Here is a 20,790-nt window from a genome sequence, read left to right on the forward strand (position 1 = left end):
AATCTCTTCCATGATTCCATGCCTCTCATTTTATTTTATTTATCAGTTTATTTTGTTCATTAGATTCCTTATTTGTTTATTTTGATTCTTAGATTCAATTATTGATAAATATGTATTTATTACCATTTCATTGTTTTTTTAAATTTCTTCTTCTTCTTCTTCTTCTTCTTCTTCTTCTTCTTCTTCTTCTTCTTCTTCTTCTTCTTCTTCTTCTTCTTCTTCTTCTCTTCTTCTGAAAGAATACCCTTCAACATTTCATATAATACTGGTTTGGTGGTGGTGAACTCCTTTAGATATTTTAGATATTTTTGGTCTGTGAAGCTCTTTACTGACCTTTAATTATAAATTATAGCTTTGCTTGGTAGAGTAATCTTGCTTGTAGGTCCTTGGTATTCATCACTTTGAATATTTCTTGCCACTCCCCTCTGTTGAGAAACATTTCTATTGAGAAATTAGCTAACAGGCATATGGGCACTCCCTTATAGGTAACTAACTGCTTTTCTCTTGCAGTTTCTAAGATTCTCTCTTTGTCTTTAACCCTTGCCATTTTAATTATGATGTGTCTTGATATGGGCTTCTTTGGGTTCTTCTTGTTTGGGACTCTGCACTTCCTGACCCTGTAAGTCTATTTCTTTCACCAGATAGGGGAAACTTATTTCTTCAAAGAAGTTTTCAATATCTTTCTCTCTCTCTTCTCCTTCTGGCATCCCCATAATGTGAATCTTGGTATGCCTGAAGTTGTCCCAGAGGCTCCTTACACTATCTTCATATTTTTGGATTTGTTTTTCTTTTTTGCTCTTCTGACTGGGGTCTTTTGCTTCCTTATATTCCAAATCGCTCATTTGATTCTCAGAATCTCTACTCTACTATTGATTCCCTGTAAATTATCCTACATTTCAGTTAGTTTATGTTAATTTCTGACTGGTCCTTTTTCATGTCTTTGATGTTCTCACTAATTTCCTTGAAATTCTCACTAAGGTCCTTGAATTCTTACTAAGTCTCTTGAAGCTCTCATTAACATCCTTGAGTATCCTTCTAACCATTGTTTTGAACTCTGTATCTAGTAGTTTGCTTGCTTCCATTTCATTTAGTTCTTTTTTCTGGAGATTTCTTCTGTTCTTTCATTTGTGACAGGTTTCATTTTCTCCACATTTTGGCTGCTTCCTTGTGTTTATTTCTATGTATTAGGTAGAGCTGCTATGTCTCCTGGAATTGGTAAAGTGGCCTTGTGTAGTAGGTGTCCTGTAGGGACCAGTGGCTCAGCCTCCCCAGTCACCTGAGCTGGGCACAGTAAGTGCATCCCTGTGTGGGCTGTGTGTGCTATCTTGTTGTAATTGAGCCTTGATTGCTGTTGGAATCATTGGGAGTAATTGACCTCCAGGACAACTGACTGTGAGGATAAGCTCGGACTACAGTGGGAGAGCTGCTGTGCAGGAGACACACCTATGGAGCAGGAGTTGCTTCAATGGGGCTTTGGTGCTCATTGAATCTGCCTGTTGAGTTTGTTGCTACTGGATGTGTAGAGTTAAAATCTGATGTGGTCTGAAGCTGTTTACTGGTTACACTGGCTCTGGGGCCCTGCTGGAAATGCAAAGTCAGCCATTGCCTGTACCTGTAGTCAGGGGCCTCCTCATCAGGAGTTACAGAGCAATCTGCAAGTGGCTGCTACTTTTTTTGGGCTTGGAAATGCCCAGGTAAGGCCAAGCTATGAAGCAAGACAGGCTGCTGCTAGTGCCGGGCATTCGGCCCCTTATTGAGTAGTATTGGGTATGCTGATGCTAGCTTGTTTGAGAGACTTTAGGAATATCTGAAGTCTGAGCCAGGACAAGCCTTTCATAAGGAGAAGCCAGGCCACTGCAAACAATGTGGACAGGGCTGCAAATTGGGTGGGGCGGATCTTAGGGAATCAGCATGGCAGAGGAAATAGTGTGAGCCAGGTTGATGGAGACTCAGAGATGGTCCCTGCCAGTCAGCTTGTGGCAGAGAAGGTCTCAGCATAGGGACAATGACTATTGTGTGTACTCTTGTCCGGGAGAAAGCCTCCCCTGAGTTCTTACCTCAATGCCAGATAATCCAGTTCCTTCCCATATATCCCTGGATTCTTTCATGCTGCTGTCCCAGTGCTGGAGCTCAGAGGGATCAAGTCTTAAAGTGCCATGTGCCGGCACTTTAAAAGGAACACCTGGGTCTCCAGCAGCCTCTGTTAGCCACAATTCCCACTGGTTTTTATAGCCCAGAGTTACGGGGGCTTCTCTTTCCAGCACTGGAACCCTGCGCCGAGGGATCTGGTGTGGGGCTGGGACCCCTTGCTCCTCATGGAAGCCCTCCCCAGCCAAGATATCCCTCCCAATTAAAAAAAAAAACAAAAAAAACTACACATGGGTGTCAGACCAGCCTGCTCCATGCCTTTATACCTCCAACCAGTTTCAATGTGCTTTCTTCTTTACTTCTCTATTTTTAGGACTTCCATTCAGCCATATTTCAGGCAGTTCTGAATGATGATTGTTCTATATTTTATTTGTAGTTTTGATGTGGTTGTGAGAGGTGGCAAGTATAGGCATTTTCCTACACTGTAATGTTGATTCTTCCCTCCAGATCTTTTCTTAAATATCAGCTGAAAATATGTGCACACCTATACAAAAGCAGCACTGTATGACTGAAAATGGACCACATTTACTCAGAAAGACAAGTTTTACACATGGTGGAAGCTCAGTTCCATCTGTGCATATTTCTTCCCCTCAGAAGCAACTCTCAGGAACAGAGCTAAGTGATCTGGAGAAGATAAAATATCAGTAGCAGAGACATGTCATTCTTTCTTGGTGAAGATTCTAAGGGCATAGAAAAAAAAATAAGGCAAGATAAGATTTTTAAAAAGCAAATTCCAAAGACTTCCCTTTTTTTCTTGAGAACTAGATACTATCCCTAGAGTCTTTTACAATTTTTAGTAATTGTTATTATGACATTCTTCAGAATAAAGTAAGGCATTTGTTTGTAAAATTGATATATCATCCAAATATATTGTTTACATTTTTGTAAATAAAATCAATAGAGAAGTTCATAGAGGAACTTTAAAGGAGCCATTTTTAAAGCAATAAACATCTACTAATGTAGCCCTTCTGTAGGCTGTGGGAGTGGATTGGAGAGTATACAATACAGTGAAATTCCTTATAAGCAGAAACACCAGAGAAGGATAGCAGAAAAGCCACTTCTTTTGCATTTGAATTGCATTTTTCTAGATCACTTCTCCCAGGTCTCTGCATGACTCATGCCTTTTCTTTGAGATCTCAACTCAATTATCCCTACCACAAAGAGAAATTCCCTGCCCACCCTATTGTTCTTTATGCCTCTTCCATGTTTTTTTTTTTCCTGATAGGACATATGGCCATCAGAACATTTAGATATCTGTTGATTAGTGGTTGCTTCACTTATTTGTTGTTTATCTTCCACTACTAGAATTTAAGCTCCATAAGAACAGACAACTTACATGTTTTGCTCACTACTGAATGTCCACTACCTAGAATAGTGTCAGGCACATGCTAGTAGAATGAATACTTGAATGAATGAATGAGTGAATGAATGAATTCAAAGTCTCTCTTCCACAGTCCATTGGAAACAGGCTTCTGAATAGTCTGGGAGGTAACAAGGAGTAGTGCACCAGGTCACAGTATGTTAGAGCCAGAGGTCCTGGGCCCTCCTCTGACCCCGCCCACTCACTTTACAGATGAAGATAATTGGTGGCCTAGAGAGGTAAGAACTGCCCATGGCAGAACCACGCAGAGGTTGGGTCTCAGCTGTTTTCAATTTCTGAGGCAGGCCTCAAACCACAGTTTTAAAATAAAGGCACATGAAAACTAGACTGAGTACCAACCAGAGTAGTCTTCTCTAAGATAAATAACAGTCTGTCTACTCTCTCACAGCTGATATTTATCAAGGCAAGCCCATCAGAGCCCCCAGAACAAACAAGCATCTCTCTATTCGAGCTTTTAGCCCAAGCCAGTGATCACTTTCTCATAACCTCTTGGTGCCCCACAACCTCTCACTTTATTTTGGATAAAAATGAAAGGAGCTAAAACTTATTCAGAATTTACCATGTCTTAGACATTATACTGCTTTTCATTCTTAATCTCCAAGAGGGAGATACTATTCTTTCCATTTTATAGCAGGGAATTTAGGGTTAAAGATGTTAGATCATGTGCTTGAGGTCACACAGCTGATATTAATGGAGCTTGGGTACCATCTCAGGCTATCTGGCACCAAAACCTGGATTTAAAGATTACTTATCTTTTTAAATAGGTAATATATCCACAATGTCCAAAATTTAAAACTACATATAAATATACTAACACAAACTCTCTCCTACCCATTGTCACCCCATTCCCCTCCCCCCCACAGCCAATATAATAAGCTTTTTAAGGGTCTTTTTAGAGATATATTATGCATATACAAGTCAATAAAGGTGTGTGTGCTTATTATGTGCATAAGATAATATTCTTTTGTTACCTTTTTGCTGTGGAAAATGTTGACTATATACAAAAGTGAACAGATTCTATATTGGAGCCTCCATGTTCCTATCCTGCTTCAAGTACTATCAACGTAAGAACAATCCTGTTTCAACCATATGCTACCTGTCTCCTCCCACACATCATAGCATTTCATCTATAAATACTTCATGTATATATATCTAAAAGAGAAAACTTTCATTTTTTAAATATATTTTTATTGATTTCAGAGAGGAAGGGAGAGGGGGAGAGAGATAGAAACATCAATGATGAAAGAGAATCATTGATCGCTGCCTCCTGCACATCCCCTACTGGGGATCAAGCCCACAACCTGGGCAAGTGTCCTTGACCAGAATCGAACTTGGGACCCTTCAGTCTGCAGGCCAACGCTCTATCCACCGAGCCAAACCAGCTCTAAAAGAGAAGACTTTTAAAACATAACCACAATACAACACCTTAAAATTAACAATAATTCCTTAATATTATAAAATACTCAATCAGTATTCAAATTACCAATTGCTTCATAAATGTAATAGTTATTTAAAGTTGGTTTATTATAATCAGAATCCATATAAGGTCCATGCATTGTACTTGTCAATGGTTCTTTTAAGTTTCTTTTAATCTACAGTTCTTCCCCTATTTTTCTTTTTTAATACTCTTTGTAATTTACTTGTTAACAATCACTTATTTGTTCTATAATATTTCCAACAGTCTGGATTATGTAAAAGGAGAAAAAAATTCCTTTTACATAAATGGTAGTGTAAAATTCATATATGTCATACTTTCTTCACTTAACAGGCTTCATAAATCCATTCAACAAATATTGATAGAGTGCCTAACACTTTTCTATGTCCTGGAAATAGAACAGTAAACAAAACAAACACACAAGGAAAGCATGCCCCACCTCATGGAGTTTACATTCTAATGGATAGAGACAGGCAAACATAAGTAAATAAATATACATTAGACAACTGTGTTATCAGAAGTACTACAATCCTATCTAATAAAAGAGAAACATGGTAATTGGCATAGGACCGCTACCCTTCCCATTGGCTAATCAGGGCAATATGCAAATTAACTGCCAGCCAAGATGGCAACCCACAGACAGGCAGCTTGAAACTAACATGAGGCTTGCTTGCGTCAGTGACGAAGGACTCCAACGTTCCCTGCCTGCCGCTGCAGGCCTCTGAGCTGCAACTCTAAGCAACTATGTAACAAATATAGAAGCTAAACAAAACCCCAGAAACCTGCTTTAGTCCACCGGGCTTCAGCCAGCAGGATCGCAACATTGTAAGCAAAGGCCAGAAACCTACTTTCAGCAGCAGAGGCCTAAGAGCTGGAGCCAAGCCTCAAAGCTAAAGCTGGCCCAGAATAAAAAAAAAAAAAAAAGAAAAAAAGGAGCGGTTGGGAGCTTCAGTCACCCCCAGCCTGAAAACGGCCCTCAGCCCCTCACCCAGACTGGCCAGGCACCCCAGTGGGGACCCCCACCCTGAAGGGTGTGTGACCAGCTGCAAACAGCCATCATCCCCTCACCCAGGCTGGCCAGGCACCCCAGTGGGGACCCCCACCCTGATCCAGGACACCCTTCAGGGCAAACCAGCCGGCACCCACCCGTGCACCAGGCCTCTACCCTATATAGTAAAAGGGTAATATGCCTCCCAGCACCGGGATCAGCGGAGCCGAGAGGCCTCCCGGCACCGGGATCAGCGTGACAGGGGACAGCGCCCAAACCCCCTGATCGCCCTGCGACTCTGTGTGTGACAGGGGGCGGGGCCACAACCTCCCTATCCGCCCTGCTCTGTTCGTGACAGGGGAAGGCGCCCCAACCCCCTGATCAGCCCTGCTCTGTGCCTGATAGGGGGGAGCTCCCCAACCCTCTGATCACCCTGAGGCTCTTGTGTGACAGGGTGCGGCGCCCCAACGCCCCCCCCCCCACCCCTCCCCCCAAAGGCCCTGCTCTGTGTGTGATAAGGTAGAGCCATAACCTCCCCATCGGCCCTGCCCTGAGTGTGAGAGTGGCGGCGCCCCAACCCCCTGATGGGCCCTGCTCTGTGCATGACAGGGGGTGGCCCCGCAACCTCCCCATAGACCCTGCCTTGAGTGTGACAGGGAACAGTGCCTCAACCCCCCAATTGGCCCTACCCTGAGCGTGACTGAGGGTGGCATCACAACCTCCCAATAGCCCTGCTCTGTGCATGACAGTGGGTGGCACCCCAACTCCCCAATCAGCCCTGCTCTGAGCCCGACCAGGGGCTGCACCTAGGGATTGGACCTGCCCTCTGCCACCCGGGAGCAGGCCTAAGCCAGCAGGTCGTTATCTCCCAAGGGGTCCCAGACTGCGAGAGGGCACAGGCCGGGCTGAGGGACCCCCCTCTCCCCTGAGTGCACAAATTTTTGTACACCAGGCCTTTAGTATATATAATAAAAGCCTAATATGCAAATTTTCCCCTTGGGCGGTTGTTAGACCAGGAGTTCGAATGCTCACTATTTCGTGTGCTGACCACCAGCGGGCAGCGAAGAACATGGCGGGCATTGGCAATGCGGTGCTGGCAGCAGTAGAGGCACTGCTGGCCCCAATGGGCCTAGATGAGAGTGGGACTGTAGCAGGATGGTGGAGCAGGTGAGTGGGAGGCGCCAGGCCAAGGCAGGTGTGAGCAGGGGCCCGATCGCCCCACAAATGGTGACCAGCGGCAGCAGCGGGGCGGGGGTGGGGGGCACTGCCTGGCTCCCAGACACTGAGGGAGCTGGGCAGGGGAGGGGAGCTGCCTTGATGTATTGCCCTGCAAAGGGATGATGGAGCAGGTGAGGGGATGGCACCAGGCCAAGGTGGGGTGCCAGGTGGGGCTGTAGGGCTGCGAGGCTGGGGGCGTAATCTGGGGCCCGATCTCCGCAGGCCACCCTGAGGGACCCTACCATGCATGAATTCATGCACCAGGCCTCTAGTTTTAAATAATGTGATCAAGGAAAGTCTCCCTGAGAAGATAGCACTTGAGCAAATTCTTAGAGCAAGTGAGTGATGGAGCCATGAGGCCCTCTGGGGGAAGAGCAGTTTTTAAGTAGAGGAAGAGCAAGGGCAAAGGCTATGGACACATCAGGGAAATAAACACTGAGCCCAGGAATTGCAAATATTTTCCCCTCAGTTTATATTTTTCCCTTTTGCTTTGTGTATGATAATTCTTTAAAAAATGTAGTCATATTTAAATCTTCTCTCTCATGGCTCCTAGGTTTTGTGTCCAAATTTGAAAAAGCTTGGATATTTTTTAGTCACCAGGTTATTTCACTAGTCAAGATTGCTTGGGTTTAAGGACAGATATAAATAACCTGTAAATAACTGCAGAATCTCAATGCTTTAACATAACAAAGATAATTTCTTGCTCACATCATGTGTCTACTGCTGGCCCTCTCGGCCCACTTTCACTCAGAGACTCAAGCTTCAGGTACCACCTTAACAGATGCAGCAATTACTATGTCAGAAGGAGTTTTGGCAAACTACACACTGGCAATTGCAGACTTTTACTCACATTTCATTGGCCAAAGCGAGTCATGTGGCCTGAGCTCAAGCTGGCAGGGGAGTGCGATTCCAATTGTGCCTGGAAGAAGACGGAATGCGTGTGAACAACCCTGATGATCTCCACAGGCTCCTTCCACCTTGCTTGAGTCAAGGTGAAGACATGCTTTTCTGCTAACCCCAGTTCCATGACCTACCCTACACAGTCATAAGCAAAGTAATGTAATACAGACATACCACCACAGGTCCTCATTAAATGTCCTTTTGTGATAATGCCAATGAGACACTAGGAACCCAACTATTGTTTCTATCAATTAGCCTATAGTAAAATTGATTTTGTAACACATCGTTTCATCAAAGACCCAGAACCTATGGACAACATTAAGTGAGGAGTTATTGTACTAAATCTAGCTGATAGGCTTGTGTGACCAGTTTGAAAATCTGTGTGGGAGAGATATTCAGAGAGGCAGCACTTACTCACATGGAGCTCCATGGCCTCCATTGTTCTCTACCCTTCTCATTTCAGGAGCCAAGATGACACAGTTGCCCACTGGCCAGGTTAGCTTTTTTTGGGTGCAACATCTGGAACAAATGCATAAATGAATGCTGGTCACTTGCAGATAAAGATAAATAGTCTGTCTCCTACAGACCCAGAAAAAGGTGTTGTTTGTTTAGATAGTGGATTTTTTGCCGATTTAGCAAAGCCAATGGATCTTGGAACTTTTGACATAAACAATGAAGAAACTAAAATAAACCCTTACAGAGCAGAAGAGATAGGAACATTTTCTTCAGCATGAATCATGAGCTAATTATTGTTCTAAAAATGTAAACTAAATTAATTTATGCTCGGTCAGCAGCTAGAGAACAGTGGGGATCCAGTACCTGCCTTGTGTTCAAATACAGAATATATGGAGACAAGAGCTGTGTTTGATTTTTCTACTTGCTAGAATACAATCTCTCTCAAGTCACCTCAAGTAATAGGAGCTTCTTTTGAGGATGTACATGAGTAATAAGAGAAAGAGGGATCTCATGGGAACCTAAGACTGAAAGCACCCAGACTTTGATGGAAATGAAATCACATCCAGATCATCCCCAGGATATTGTCCTGTAGCAGGAATGAGATTCTACATACAAGACCCACAGGGGAAGAGTGAGGCTCTGAGAGCTAGTGCTGGTGCTTGGCAGGGATGGGGAGCAGTGGGAACCTCCTTCATATCTTGGGATCACGAGCCAACAGTTCCAGATGTGCAGTGGTAAAGGAGCTCATCAAAGTGCCAGCTGTCTTGTGGGGACCCAGGGCATGTGCCCACTAAAGAAATATGGACCTTAAGAGCGGAGACATTAGATGACAACATTTTACCTTATTAGGACATGATAGCATAAAAAAAAAAAAAAAGACAAATCTCAGTTCTGGATTAGTCAGTTTAAAGATGTAAAAATAAATAAATAAATAAATAACTGTGGCAGGTTGTATTATTTATTCTAAATATCCATTGTTCCTCCCTATAGGTTCATTCCTATAGGGTCCCTCCCAGGGGTCCCTTCTGTTGGAAAGAGTATACATGTTGCTCATTGAGGTCAAGGATCGCCATGTGACTTTCTTTGTCTAATGGAATTTATATAATTTCTGAACAGATGTTTTAAGGTCCCTTGCTCTGTTCTTTCTGCCACAAGACTAAGATGGGGGTTCCTGCCTCGCCTGTACAGCAGAACAAAAAATAGAGTGAAAGCCAATGTACTGCCAATATGTACATGAGCAAGAAATAAATAGCTGATGTTGTAAGGCACCAGGATTTGGGAAGCCATTTATTATTGCAACATAATTTAGCTTAAGCTGATGGATACAGATATCAGAACCAGAAATACGGTGCTGAGCTAGCAAAAACCCTGAAATGCATAGCATGTTGTCTGAAACAAATTGTTGCCTACAAAGAAAAATGGGCTAATTGAACTTCTGGTTTTAGTTAAGAAGTAAGAAAGCAAAACATTGGTACCAAGAGTTTGCTTTTATTGCCTGCATTTGACAAGGAACTACAAAAAGCAATAAGCTCCAAAAAGACTTCCAGTATGAAAGCAGAACTGAAAGGAAAATATGGGAAATCCAGATATCCCAAAGCTAATAGAGCCAGGGCTGGGGCAAAGGGCATGATGAGACACAGAAAGCTGGGTGAAAGCTGATTCAGAAGTAATCAATCTCTAAATCCTCCTTCACTCTCTACCTATGGGCCACTTCTTCCTTGCCTCTATGGAGAGGTCATGGACGGATGTCAGTCACAATTGTAGATACAGGTATGGTATGTAGAGTGAATGCTTAATGCAGACACTCCAGCTCATTCAACTCCCAGAACTCTGTCAGCCAGACCCTTCCTCTCCAGTCAGATTAAAAGGCTCTCTATGGAAAATCTTACCAGCTCAAGAAGAAAGATTTTAAGATGTGGACATTAGGGGGTCCCCCCAAAAATGGTCCACCAAGGTCAGGTAGATGAACATTGAACAGTGAACTAAACTGGGTGCCTAGGAACTAGAGACAAAGAATTCTCACATTCTACCTCGTCAGAGCTTAGACATTTGAAGTACTTGAAAGTTTTACTTATTCAAAAGCCTTTGTTACTTATTTTAAAAATCTGACAGTATCAAACCAAATGTTATCGAGTTTATGAAAGCATATGCTGTTGGTGGGAGAGCAAATCAGTAAACCTTGGAAAGCAATTTGGAAATATCTCATAACATTTGGGCCTGCAATGACACTCTTAGAAAAACTTTTCCACATGTGTTCAGGAAACCTACAGGAATATTCAAAACAGCTTTATGTATAATGATTTTAAAAGGAAGGAAGGAAGGAAGGAAGGAAGGAAGGAAGGAAGGAAGGAAGGAAGGAAGGAAGGGAAGGAGGGAGGGAGAAAGAAGAAAGAAAGAAGAAGAAAGAAAGAAAGAAAGAAAGAAAGAAAGAAAGAAAGAAAGAAAGAAAGAAGAAGAAGAAGAAAGAAGAAAGAAGAAAGAAAGAAAGAAAGAAAGAAAGAAAGAAAGAGAGTTCTCCAAGAGAAAATGTACTTAAAGAAATTGATTCATACAATGAACTATCATGAGGCAGTAGAAATGACTCAACACCAATAAAGATCACAAAGTGTGGAAAGGAAACAAGAAACAAAATAAAATACACTATATGGTGCTGTTTATGTGACACTCACGCAGGATTCTATATATATATGCATACAGTAAAGCCTGATATGGATGAGAATGACAGGTGAAATTCCACACAGCAGTTTCCTCTGGGAAGAGAGTGGGAAATAAACAAGGGGAAAAGTATATAAAGGCTTCAGTTTTGTGGGTCATGGCACATGTGCTTTGTTATGTTACTCGCTCTAACTTCTTGATTATCTGCTGTACAGTATTCCTCCCTCATCCGTGGTTTTTCTGTTTGCAGTTTCAGTTACCCATGCTCAACCAAAGTCCAAAAATATTAAGTGTAAAATTCAGTAATAAACAATTTATACGTCTTAAAATGAGTGACATTCTGAGTAGCATAATGAAATTTTGTTTCACCCCACATTATTCTGTCCAGAAGGTGAATTATCCCCTTGCCCTGCATCTCTACACTGTAGATACTTCCACTACGTAGCCTCTTGATCATGCTTCCTTTAAGTGAAAAGGTGAGAGAAGGAGACCTGTCATACATTTTTATGTTATTACTAGAGGCCCAGTGCACGAATTCATGCACAGGTGGCGTTCCTCTGCCTAGCCAGCGATCAGGGCCGATCAGGGCCATCTCGCCCAGTCCCAATCAGGGCCAATTGGGGCCAGCCAGCCACGGGGAGGGACCATGGGAGGTTGGCTGTGGGAGCTCACTGACCACCAGGGGGCAACTCCTGCATTAAGTATCTGCCCCCTGGTGGTCAGTACACATCATAGCAACCTGTTAACTGGTCATTAGGTCAACCAGTCGTAATGGTTGCTTTAGGCTTTTATATATATATATAGACTAGTAGCCTGGTGCACAAAATTAGTGCACATTAAAAGGGAATTAATTGCCCTAACCAGTTTGGCTCAGTGGATAGAGCATCAGCCTGTGGACTCAAGGATCCCGGGTTTGATTCCGGTCAAGGGCATGTACCTTGGTTGTGGGCACATCCCCAGTGGGGAGTGTGCAGGAGGCAGCTGATAGATGTTTCTCTCTCATCGATGTTTCTAACTCTCTATCCCTCTCCCTTCCTCTCTATAAAAAATCAATAAAATATATATATTTTAAAGGGAATTAATTAGCGGAGATATTTTAATATTGCTATTTGCCCTTTCTCTATAATAGAAGTGTGAGAGATGAAAGGAAATTAGTAAAATGTATATGAAAATAATATATAAATTTATTAATAAATAAACAGAAACAAAAGCATATAACAACAAAAGAGGCATGATATAAAAACGACAAAAACATGATATGAAAACAACAAAAACATGATATAAAAACAACAGTGATGCAAACAATGACTGATAAAGTGATTAAAATTATTCTAATATCTCCCTGTACACCACATTAAGAGTAAAAACACTTTCAGAGTGCTTGACTAATTTCCCTAGTGATTAAGTATTTAGAACTTTAACTGTAACGTCACATGCTCTTCAAACTCGAGAGAAAGCAACATATAGCTGACCATGTGAAGAAATGGGTTCAGGTAGGAATATGCCTACTCTGTCTAGAATTTGTCCATGAGATTCATTAATAGTCATCACAAATGCTGGCATCATGGAAACCGTCATCGAATCAATTTAAATAGGAGGCCAGTGTCAGATGGGGACAAATCAATTCTTGGAATCAGAACAACCTCTCCCTCTGCAGATCCTGTTAATATTTCAGCTTTGATTATGTTAGGTCATAATCTTTTGATAATAAATCTGATACCATTACAAAGACCCCATTTACTATTGAGATTTCTCAATAGCATGATGATTGCACCCACTTTCAATTTTAATTTATGACACAGCATTCCTGAAGGAGTAATACTATTTAGAAATTTGATGGGAAAATTTTCCTTTTCAGCATCATCTGTGGGAATCAATGGAATCATCACTCAAATATGTGTGAAAATCTCCATCAAGTATATCCAAAATTTCTTCATTTAATTTTTGAACATGTTCATTTTTTGGACAAATAATTGCACATTTAGATATATTTTTAATATTATCTATAGATATAGTATTTCCAAAGGTAGCTTCAATAATAGATCCATTACAAATCATTTCACAGGGAATTTCAATAATATCCATTCCTAAATGAAAACTGCTATCAAGTTTGCCATCTCCAAGTTTTACTAACCATCCATTATAAGTAGAATCCTCTGATCTCATATTTGTTGTAAGAGACAACTTTCTGAAACATCCCCAAACACTGCAGTACTTTATACTCGTTTGTACTATGGCCTATCCCATAGCATGTGGTACAATACCGAGACATTGTCGAAAATCCCCTCCAAGAAGAACTTTCCCACCAAATAGAACATTCAGACTCATAATTTCTCTTAGTAATCTGTCTATGGCATTTATAGCATGACTGGATGCCATGGTGCGTTCATCAATAATGAGAAGTTGGGCCTTTTTAATAGTTTTAGCAACTTCACTGTTTATATCAAGTCTAGACATGGAAGTTTCATTTAATGGAATTGGTAATTTATATTGGGAATGAAAGGTGCTTCCACCGAGAAGTAAATTTGCAGCAATTCCTGTAGATGCTGTGGGTAAAACAGTACCACCATGACGTCTAATATAATGTATTAAAACTTTATACAGATATGAAGGTGAATTGGATTCCTAGCTGGCAGGCCCCTGACAGCAAGCTGGCCACCTGTTGATTCCGTGAGGAATGGGACTCCCTCCTCCCTCCTGTCAGGGTCTGGGGTTCAGGTGAATGGGATTCCTGGCTGGCAGGTCACTGACAGCAAGTTATCCAACAGTGGATTCTGTGAGGAATGGGGCTCCCTCCTCCCTACTGTCAGGGTCTGGTTTGAAGGCCGGCCATGCCCCCTTGTTGGGCCAGACCCAGAGTTCTACCACGCTGTGGCCTCCGCCTCAGCAAGCCAGGACTGACTGCTGCTGGGCGCTCCTGGCGCTCTGAGGGTGGGTTCTTCCCTCAGGCCTCGGGGGGGAAACAGCTCAGGGAGGGCACAGCCCTTGGCAAGGCAACCCAGGACTCAGTACTTCCACACTCTTCTCCGAGGGCGGGTTCCTGCCTGAAACCTTACACTCTGGGAAACAGCTGGGGGAGAGTGCAGCCGTTTCCAAGACAACCCCTGCAGGACTGACTTCCTTCCAGTTGGTTGTGCCTCTGGTCGTGATGTTACACCCAGGGTTTTTATATAAGTAGATAAGTTATTGTTGTTAATCTCTTACTATGCTTAATTTATAAATTAAACTTTATCATAGGTGTGTATGTATAGGAAAAAACATAACATATATAGGGTTTGGTACTATCTGCAATTTTAGGCATCCACTGGTGTCTTGGCACATATTTCCCACACATAAGGGAGAGGACAACTGTACTTCATCTTTATAAATAAAAACTGTTACCAAAATCATCTGGAATACAGTACCTCTATCATTGTAAATTAATTATAATACCAAAAAACTAACAGAGATGATTTATTCCAACAAGTCTGACCTTGTATTGTCTATCATTGCATATTCCAGATCTCAGGGGGTACTGTTACTCAGTTGTGTCGAGCTTGATTCACTTGAACAGAAAAAAAAAGGGGGAATGAAAATGTCCTGGAGTTTTGTAATTAAATCATTAAATGTTTAGAGTTGTGAGGAATTAACCAATTGCATCATTCAAGCCCCTCCATTTTATAGGAGAAATTGAGGCCCAGAGAAGTAAGAAACGTGCCCAAGGATACCAGCCAAAGAAAGTCCATGACCTAACCACAGTCCCGGCCTTTTAGCCCTTGGACCGGGCCTCTGTCCGAGACATGGCTTTCTTATCAGGGAAGGAGCAGTGATTTCCCAAGAAGGCCTTGAGTTCCTGGACTAGGCTCTAGCTGGGCAGCACACCAGTGAGCCTGTGCCTAGCAAACCATGAGAACAGGATTTCCTAGACAGACAAACCCAAAAGTGGAGTGTATGAGTCAGACTGACTTGCACTACGCATCCAGAGTATGGGCGTGGTTAAACGTCCTGCTGGCCCACCCAACCCAGCAATGGAAGTCTCTAAGAGTCTAGGAGAGGCAGGAAGCACAGTGAGTACACTCATGGCTCCCATCCGGTCTCTGAGGCTTCACCAGCAGGACACCTGGCGTGGCTCTCAGAGCACTGGCCTTCAAGCCTGCAGCCTGGGTCAGTCCTGGTTCTACCACTTACCAGTGGTGTAGACTCAGACAACTTTATGACTTCTCTAATCCTTTGGTCACCAGAAAAATGAGGGTATTCCTACACCCATCTCATAATGTGCTATGCAATTATATATTGCCAAGTGTGTGCCCATGTGTGGTCTAACATAAAGTAAATGCTTAGTGGTAGATTCTATCCCTATTATCCTTTTAGAAGAGAAAAGTCACAATTTTTTAGGGCCTACAAACAAAGCTGCTCTGGGTCAGAGAACAACCACACACACAACAACAACAACAACAACAACAACAACAACAGTTAGCACTAGACCTATCCCTTCTGCCACATGTTTCAAATTTCAAGTTCAAGGTGGACTAGCCTCTCCTGGCCTGCAGAAGCTATAGGTGTGAATTTATACTTTCCCACCCCTTTGGAGAGCCTTCACAGACACCAAAGGATGGAGGCTGATGACAATAAAGTCAACTTCTCTTAACCCGCAGATGCAGCACCTTAAGTGCTTGGTAACATCCTGACCAGGTGTTACCAACAAATCAGTTGATGAAGCAGGTAATCTGTCCTCATGCAGCGGTGTGCCCCAAGAGGCCAGTATTACATGGCAGACCCAGTGAGTGTTTCTGTGGGAAGACATAGTGTTCTACTCTGAGGCCAAGGGGTATTCATGGAAAGGGAAGAACGTAAGACAAATTATATGAAGAATAAAATCAGGATGGCAGGCAAGAAGTGAAGGAGGACTTCAAAGGAGGAAGGGATCATCAGGAAAAAATGAGAGGTCCCAGAGTGAGAATGTGGGTGGTGAAGGGTGCTGCACCCAATTCAAATGTATGAGGTGGGGTTGTGGGGAGTCCTCACCTCACTGAGCAATTCTCAGATACCAGCTGGGTTTCCTACAGTTCAACTCAATTCTGACACTACCTACCTGGAAGTAGCAACACATTCCACAGGTTAAGGACTCAACCCCACAAAACAGCCTTTTCCACACTTCAAACATCAGTCACAAGTCCAGGTTGTCACCTGTGCTTCTGTCCAAATGGTTGTAAAGGGGAGGTTCTAACAACCCCTTCCTTGAGTTCAATTAAGTTGCTAGAGCAACTCATAGAAGTCAGAGAAATCTTTACTTCCTAGATCACTGGTTTATTAAAAGGATATAACATAGGAACAGCCAGATGGAAGAGGTGTGTAGGGCAAGATATATAGGAAGGGGTGCGAAAATTCCACACTGTCCTCACATGCACACTCTCCCCAAAACTCCATGTTCCAACAACCTGAGAGCTCCCTGACCCCTGTCCAGGTGGGTTTTATGGAGGCTTCTTTACATGGGCAGGATTGATTGAATCATTGGCTATTGGTGATCGACCCAACCTCCAGCTCCTTTTGGGAGGTCTGGTGGAACTAAAAATTCCAGCTCTCTAATCACAAGGTTGTTTCTCCTGGCAACCAGTCCCCATCTTTAGGTACCTTCCCAAAGTCACCTCATTATCATAACAAAAGATACCTTATCACTCTCCTCACTTAAGAGATTCCAAGGTTTTTAGGAGTCTCTGCCAGGAATGGGACAAAGACCAAATACATATTTTTATCATAAATCACAATATCATGGCTAGGTTTGGGGAATGACAGAAAGTCTGGGAGGGCTTTGGCAGTGAAGTTTATTGTTGGGCAGTCTGAGAAGCAGCCAACCCTCTCTTTTCCTTTTTTGGAGACAGAGAAATAGGGTTTAAAAGTTCTTGGGAAAGATATGGTGGAGAATACGCTCCTCATTACATTACACGGAGGCAGACGAGTATAAGGTCAGGCCCAGGTCTCTGTGGCTGAGGCTTAGTAACAATTTCCTGTGCAGGGGCAACAGCCTGATGCACACACTTCCCTGAGAATCTGACAAGACTCAGGCACAGGAATGAGAGCCCTGGAGAATCCTGGATACATCTCTTCCACTGGCTTTTTTCATCCTTCTCTTTTTTTCTACCCTCCCTAACGGTCCCCTGATGCCCGCTGTTTGTGTTCCTTCCTCCCAGCCATCCAGACTCTCTGTTCCAGCCCTGCTTCCTGCACTCATCTACAGAGCACTGCGAGTCCCAGCCCCCACCCGTGCCCCGTTGCCCAGAAGGCAGACAAATCAGAAGCATCCCAGCCCTGCATCTCCCCTTGCACGTCCAGGGAGGCATCCACCATCTGCTTTCAATGAAGTGTGGGTTTTGGTACATATTATGGAAGCAGAAACGGAAAAACCATTGGGGTCCCTCCTGCAAAAACAATCAATATCCACTGAAGTGAGCTCTTGGGAACTTCCGGGTGGAGAGCACATCACTGTTAATGAAGGGAAATTCAGAAAGAAATTCTGGCAGGGCTGCACAGATGCGAGAGGGAAGAAATGAAATGTTTTTACTCACCCAGCAATTTGGGGAGAATGCCTTAGCAGAGCAAACTGAGCGGTCCAACAGTCAAGGGTGAGCAAGCTGACACTTGATCCCAGCAGCCTGGCTTCTCTCAGTCTCAAGAATGTGGGCTTGCAGGGCCACAGCGCTGGGGAGCTGGGCTAAGTTGCCAGAGGAACACCAGCATTCAACCAAGGGCCAGTTTAGCAAAGGTGGGAATGCCATCTGCCCTGAGGGCCACAGTGTGCTAGACAGGGACCTGGCCAGCCTGGGGCTGTGAGTGCCTCAGGCTGCCGGGAGGAAGTGGCCCTCCTTCCTCCAGCACACGTGCTGAAGAGCTGCATGTGTATCACTTAAGCCTCAACAAGTCTACAGTTTAGCAAGTGAGGAAAGGAAGCATTCAGGATGAACCTGTGTGTACTCGGCACTTAGTAAGGATCAGAGAGGAGGGAATGACAGACAGGTCCAGACAATGTCTTCTGTCTTTTCTCCTACCATGAGAAGAGCCAGCACTGCACTTTCCACCAGAAAGTGCTATAGATTTGCACCCTTTCCAGTAAGTGGTGTGGTATGCTGTGTGTGTGTGTGTGTGTGTGTGTGTGTGTGTGTGTGTGTGTGAAAATCCCATCTTCCTTTTGCTCACCAATGCCTGAAATTCCACACTTAAAGACCTATTTTCTTCTTCCCTATTACAATACCATTATCTGGGAGAGAATAACACTTCAAGCTTTATCAGCAATTGGCATCTAAGGGGAAAATTAGTTCATCAGACTCTGCTCAAATGAAGGAAAAAAGGGAAGGAATGAGAGCATCATTCTAGAATGATAGGGGAGTGGGGAGCAGATCACATGCAGAAAGAGAATTGCTCTGCTCCCAACTGTGCTGAGAGTGAGGGGGTCCTGACCTTTCTGCTGTCAGGGAAGGTGAGCACACTCCCAGGGAGCACAGATTCATGGCAGTTTTTCAGGGAAAAGTCTCTGTTGTTAGGTAACTGGTTTTTCAGATCTGTATTCTTGGTAGCTGGGTCTGGATGTGACAGCTCCACCCACCCCCACGACTTGCAAATACTGTGCTTTCGATTGGTCGACCTCTCAATAGTGCTTATTGTCCTCAAAGTGCTGTGGCATAACTTTTCTCATGGATCTGCACAGAAACATAGACATGTAGTAACTTTCACCTGTTGGCAAAAGCAAGCAAGTGAGGCACAAATGTGAGCTTGAGAACATAGCACCTCAAACCCCAGCCCCGGCCTCCGCTCCCTGGCAACACCAGTGGAGGCTCAGTCACACATGCTCACGTGCACACACACCCAGGCGGCAGTGAGGAGCCACACTCAGCTTCCAGGGAAGGAGCACCCAGACACAACCCTGTAGTAAGAGGGACAATTGTCTAAGAGACTATGTGGCAGACAAGACAGATGGCCCTCAGAAACTTCAAGGTCAGCTTATGCTACATACTATCTAGGTATGCTTGTACACGTTAGCTGGCAATTATGTTATAATAAAGTTCTCCATTTTTCCCAGGCTGAGAGAAGGTCCTGAAGGTTATGAAAGAGTGTCACACTTCCCCTCCACTGCAGAGGGACAGGGACTTTTGTACTCCTGGTAGGTGGGCTATTTGTTTACTTGGCTCTCTGGACAGCTCACCAACAGCATCTGAGTGGTAGGCTTAAGTAGGCTTAAGAGTGGCTGCACATGCTGGGATTGCAAGCAGCCTGTCCCCTGCCCCACCTAGGTCTTCCCTGAGCCACTCTGCAGATTCCGCAGGGGCAGGGGCAGGGGCAGTGTCCCGGGAATCCTCTGCCACATGCAGATCCTGGGCCAGTCCAGCAAAGGCAAGAAATCGTGCAAACAAAATGATGGGCTCAAACAAGTCACAGACCCCACTTAATTTGGCATATCAAGTTAGTTAGGCAGTTACCCATTCCACACTGCTTACCCACCCATCTATGTCACTACCTACTTGCTTCAATACTTACTATTATTTTATGATCTACTGTTGTAGGCAGGGACTATTTTTCCTAAGTTTTAACATACATCCCATATGAAGTTCTAAGCACTCCTTAGACCACCTAGATATGTGGGCAGAAGGATTGTGTGATTTGTCAAAGCCACATGGGGAATTTTAGGAATTTACAATGCCATACTACCACTTTGCCAACAATTCCTTCCTACCTTTGGAGGTGCATTAACTAGTTCAGGCCACTGGATACTGTCTGGCAACTCTGGACCAACAGGAATTAAGGGTCAGCAGGGGCTGACTGAGCCAAGTGCCACACTGTGAACATGATTGGTTACTCATGTGGTTGGAACTGAGAGGACAGAGGTCATTTATTTTGCTTCTGTGACCTGGCTATCATTGCTTAGTGACCATGAATTAGGACCCCAGAAGTGAAGAAACCTATGGAGAAAAACATGAATAGCCGACACTTAGATAAGAATTACCCTGTGCCAAGCATTGTTCTAAGTTCTTTGCATATGTTAATTCATTTAATCCTCCAAACAGCTCCATGAGGTAAATTCTATTATTACCCTCATTGTGCAGAAAAGGAAATGGAAGCCCAGAAAGGTAAGTAATTTTCCCAAAATCCCCAGTGGTTAACTAGACCACATACAGAGCCAAGACTCAGTGCCTGTTTGGTCTTCTATGTTGGGAATTGCCAACCATAGTTAAGCTTTGGACAATAATGGAGCAGATTTGCCCTGGCTGGATTTGTGCTGCCACCATGAGGAGGAGAAGTCACACTTCAGTGAGAAACTCAGGCACCAAAGAATAGGAGGAGAATGTGAGGCTGGTCCATCTCCACTGGAGAAGCAAGCAGCAAAGAGGGTGGCCTCTCTGTCCAGGCTCCCTCCCTCCCCAGCAGTGTCCTGGAGTGCAATAAGCCAGGTCAAGGAGCAGAGCAGGCCTTGCCTGTGGACTTCAGGGCCTGACACTGAGCTCAGAGTCCAAGGCCAAAGTGAACAGAAAAAAAGCCAGGCCAACCTGAGTCATCTGCTCAAAAGGATTAGGTGGGTCAGAGGAATGTAGGTGTGAACCAGCAGATGGAAATCAAGACCCAGAGTGAAGGCAAAACATGGGA

The 20,790-nt window shown here is 43.8% G+C and overlaps 1 long non-coding RNA gene across 1 annotated transcript; it reads right to left on the minus strand.

Annotated features, from left to right (window-relative positions):
- Window positions 1–8,052: 8,052 nt before the first annotated feature.
- LOC118661784 lies at window positions 8,053–18,845 on the minus strand. The gene is made up of 3 exons (XR_004969480.1): window positions 18,613–18,845; window positions 8,485–8,589; window positions 8,053–8,089 (listed from the first exon to the last, which is right to left on the minus strand). It is a non-coding gene; the product is annotated as an uncharacterized LOC118661784 (long non-coding RNA).
- Window positions 18,846–20,790: the final 1,945 nt, after the last annotated feature.

This window comes from Myotis myotis, unplaced genomic scaffold (genome assembly GCF_014108235.1).
Source record: "Myotis myotis isolate mMyoMyo1 unplaced genomic scaffold, mMyoMyo1.p scaffold_m19_p_1, whole genome shotgun sequence".
Lineage (NCBI taxonomy): Eukaryota > Metazoa > Chordata > Mammalia > Chiroptera > Vespertilionidae > Myotis > Myotis myotis.